The 4686-nt window shown below is 37.8% G+C and overlaps 1 pseudogene; it reads right to left on the bottom strand.

Moving 5' to 3' along the window:
• Positions 1 to 1624: 1624 nt before the first annotated feature.
• On the bottom strand, positions 1625 to 3025 carry LOC128661565 (uncharacterized membrane protein C3orf80 homolog; annotated as a pseudogene).
• Positions 3026 to 4686: the final 1661 nt, after the last annotated feature.

The raw sequence follows: 4686 nt of genomic DNA, 5'->3' as shown, positions 1-4686 counted from the left end.
ACACATTCACTTATATAATTCAGGTGTAATCCATCCTTACTGTACAATTTGTACCCAATTGAAAAGTCAGCCCAGTGCTCTAAAAAGTGAAAGCCCTTATTTTTACATCATGATTTTAACCAGGAATTAACTGCTTAAAGGGACTGTCTAGTCCAGAATTGTTATTGCTTAAAAAGATAAATAACCCCTTTATTACCCATTCCCCAGTTTTGCATAAACAACAGGGTTATATTAATATACTTTTTACCTCTGTGATTACCTTGTATCTAAGCCTCTGCAGACCTCCCCCTTATTTCAGTTCTTTTGACAAACTTGCATTTCAGCCAATTGGTGCCCTCTCATAAGTAAATCCACTGACGTGAGCACAATGTTATCTGTATGGCACACATGAACTAACACCCTCTAGCTGTGCAAACCAGTCAACTGCATTAAAAAAAGAGGTGGCTTTCAGGGGCTTAGAAATTAGCAAATGAGTCTGTCTAGGTTTAGCTTTCAACTAAGAATGCCAAAAGAACAAAGCAAATTTGATGATAAAAGTACATTTGAATGTTGTTTAAAATTAGGATCCCTATATGAATTATGGAAGTTTCATTTTGTCTAGAATGTCCCTTTAAAGTACTTTTACAATGGGAAGTGGCTACTTAGGAAATTTTGAGGTAAAATATTTTCTTTTTTTACACAGAGATGTTCAGGTGATATTTTACAGTCAGCTTCTTACAGATATGTTGCATCCATTTCAAGTGATTCAACATCTGGGTTTCCTCTCCCTTCTTTAAAAAAGGGCAGACCCTGAAAGTTGAAGAGAAATCAGAGCTGACCTCCATAGAAAGTAATAAAGCTCTCTGTGATGCAGAATTTCACAGGGTAATGTAGCTCAACAGGGAGCACCTGGGACCAGGGGCGGTGCTAGGATTTTTGGCTACACAGGCGAGGATACATTTTGCGCCCTCCTCCCACAAATTACATACCATTGCTGTTTTTTACAAAATGTTACAAAGATGTATTTAAAAAAAGAAAATATAATTTCCCATTACCCCATAAAATTATATATATCTATATATACACACACACACACACATATATATATATATATATATATATATATATATATATATATATATATATATATATATATATATATAAAAGAAACAGAAGATCCCCAAAGGAGGACAAATGGAGGCCGATGCTTCATCCAAGGTCAGTTCAAAGCAAGTTTATTAGCAAAGTGCTAGTACATCGATGAAGCCAAGACATTAACACCTGACGCGTTTCGCTTCATCATATTTATATATACACACACACAAAATATATATATATATATATACACTATATCATGTTGGTATTGATATATAAAGCTAGCTAGGGTAAGGCAGCCTAGGACTAATTGGTTGGACAAATATTATGTTATGTGACAAACATGGTATATGGATATAGAAGGAAGCTCTGGTATTTATCTGCAGGATAAAATTATATATGTAAATAGATTTGTAGGATAAATAGGATATGCAGGTGAAACTAATAGAAATACGTGTGCATAGATGGAACGAGCAAGGGATTACCTGGTGTGATGTATCTGTGTAAAAAGACTGGGGCTAAATTAAAGTGTCCCCTACAGTTTTTAGTGTCAGTGAGAGGTCTGTGTCCCTGGCCTCCCTTCCTCTCCTGCCTGTGCTGGGATCTGACTGTGATACTGGCAGGATGACCTGGTTGAGTCTCATGGTTGGACTATCGTATGTAGGTAGGTACTTACCGTACTTGACCTCCTCGTAGCTGGGCAGCTGCAGGAAAACCGGCGAAGCGATGCTCTGACAGATGCCGGATATTGTCTATGAGCGAGTCCTGCTGAGAGCTGGTTTCATTGAGCAGCCCCGGGCCATCCTGACTGTGCTGCTGTTGGCGCCATGTACCTGCGCGGGCTGGGGCAAAAATTATGCGCTGGAGGAAGTAGCCGATGGCGAAGAAGAACACCACCAGCAGTATAAGCAGTGAGTCCGGATAGCTTTCTGACAAACCAGTCCACGTTGTCCAGGAAAGGGAAGAGCAGCTTGCAGCATTTGATCTCTGTGTGGCTGACATTGCCATATACACAGCAGCCTTCCTTCTCCCCGCAGAGAGCAGATCCCCACAGCTCCAGCCAGCCTGGGACTCCTGCAGCAGCAGGAGGCTTAGTATTAGGGCATAGTGTAAGGGTTAGGATTAGCATCAGGGTTAGTCTGTGGCTTCAGACTTCACTGCTAAACAGTTGTGGCACCTAAGAGGCCGTAAACGGTGCTGGCGCTGCACTGCTGCCTGCTGGGAGACGGAGTCCTGTCCACTCCTATGTTGCGGATTCCGCCACTGATAAAGTGATATGTCAAAAAAAATAAATATATAAAACACTGGCTGTTCTGAATCTGACAATTTTGCGCCCCACTGCTGGTGCGCACTAAGGCGGTTGCCTACCTTGCCTATATGCAAGCACCGGGGTTGCCTGGGACATATAGATTCTCAGTTTGCAGAAAATACAAATTAAACTAAAAAAAATTCACTATAAATTTAACTTGCATTTGCCTGTAGTTTAATAACATTACTTTTCTGTCAGACAAATAAGTGTATCGTAGACTTTGAACAAATTTCACCTGCATACAGCAGGCATAAAAATAAGTGAAAAATACAGGTGTAAGTGTTTAGTGAATATAATAATTGGTGAGAGTTTCAGACACACCCAGGGAACTCCCCTGTGGAATTAAAAGGTGACCAGGGGCTGAGGTAAGGGAGAGTGATCTTAGGTGGTGCAGATTATACTATATATAATTGATGATGTTATAAAAATGTAATCAGTGATGTGAAGGGGGTCGTTTAAGTTAGGAATTTCCTTGTTCTAAATGTTTGATAGAAAACTTAAACTCTGATTTTAATGTTAGCTTTACCCAACACAGGAGCACGCTACATTTAGTTGAATGGCATCATTATGCACGCTTTGCTTAAACGGCAAACGTGATGCAGTTTTTAGAAAACTGCCACACCAAAGATGATGGCTATACATGAAAGCAAGGAAATTTGTATGTACAAAAACCACTAATTTCACATCTTTTTTAAAAGTATGGCTTTCCTAATGTTACATAAGTCTGCAATTTAGATTTCAGTTAATCATCTTTCTAAGGGCATGTTTCTCTATAGCTCTCTGCTCAAGTAAGTCTCTCCAAAAAGATCTGTTAATGCAACAAGATCCTTCACAGGGTTCCATAAAGGGAAATTTGACCTTGATTGCTGTGTATCTCTCTAAGTGGCATAGTATACATTTCTGTATGTCAAAGAGATGCACATACATTACAGAATAGTTCCCTATTATATAATAAGCAGTGTAACAAGCATATTGAAAGTGCAATGTAAAAATATTAGCCACAGTAAACTTTAAAGGGACATGAAACCCCAAAAAATTATTTCATGATTCAGATAGAGAATACCATTTTAAACAACTTTCCAATTTACTTCTATCATTTAATTTGCTTCCTTCTCTTGTTATCCTTTGCTGAAAGGTTTATCTAGGCAAGCTCAGAAGCAGGAAGCAGCAGAGAACCAACCTAGGTTCTAGCTGTTGATTGGTGGCTGCATATATATTTTGATTGTGATTGGCTTATCAATGTGTTCAGTAAGAAACCATTAGTGCATTGCTGCTCCTTCAACAAATGATACCTAAGAGAATAAAAACAAATTAGATAATAGAAGTAAATTAGAAAGTTGTTTAAAAATGTTTATTCTTTATCTGAATCATGAAAGAAAAAATTTGGATTTCATGTCCCTTTAAATTTATTTAAATTCATATTATAAAAACACAGCAAGATGGGAATTTAAATTATACAGTTTAAAAATGTATACTTAATTTTTCTCAAGTCTTGCAGCCTAGCGAGTGGGAGGAACAGAGGCAATCTTGGGCATGTATGATGATCTCTTATTGCATTCTCTAAAGATGCTGCACCTGTAGGTATCACTGTTTTATCTCACTAACTGCAAGTCCCCAGCATGGGATCTTGATCATGTGTTACTATCATACAGATGGCCTAATAGAAACTCAATGTGCCATTATTATTAACAATTGTTTTGTTGTTGAACTACTGCTGTCCATATAGCCAGGCATGGTTATGTTGAGGACAATGTGGTGGTTTATAACAGGGCTATGATCATTAGTTAAAGAGACATTATATACTAGATTTTTCTTTGCATAAATGTTTTGTAGATGATCCATTTATATAGCCCATACAGTATTTTTTTTTTTTTAAATGTATAGTTTTGCTAATTTTTAACAACATTGCTCTGATTTTCAGACTCTTAAACAAGCCCCAAAGTTTTAGGAGAATACTGACGTATACCTACTCCAGCTTGCTCCTGTTTGTGTAAAGAATCTTTTCATATGCAGAGGAAGGCGGGGGGGGGGGGGGGAGTGTCTATCTCCCACTTAAAGGGCCAGTAAACCAATATTATATAAGATTATTTTGTGGGTTTACTGGCCCTTTAATGTGGATGTTCTAGCTACCTTTTTAACAGAGCTAAACTGGATGCTGCTAAGTAAGTTTTAAAACTGTTTTATACTGGATTTTTATATCAGTATCTGTGCATATTATTCTTTATAGTAGTGTCTATTACATGCAGTTATATGAAAATTGGTGTATACTGTCCCTTTAAAGTTCACAGAGGAGGAGACACAAA

The sequence above is a fragment of the Bombina bombina genome, chromosome 5 (assembly GCF_027579735.1).
Source record: "Bombina bombina isolate aBomBom1 chromosome 5, aBomBom1.pri, whole genome shotgun sequence".
NCBI classification, from domain to species: Eukaryota; Metazoa; Chordata; class Amphibia; order Anura; family Bombinatoridae; genus Bombina; species Bombina bombina.
The sequence above is the reverse complement of the archived record's forward strand: the minus strand, read 5'-3'. Positions and strand labels throughout refer to the sequence as shown.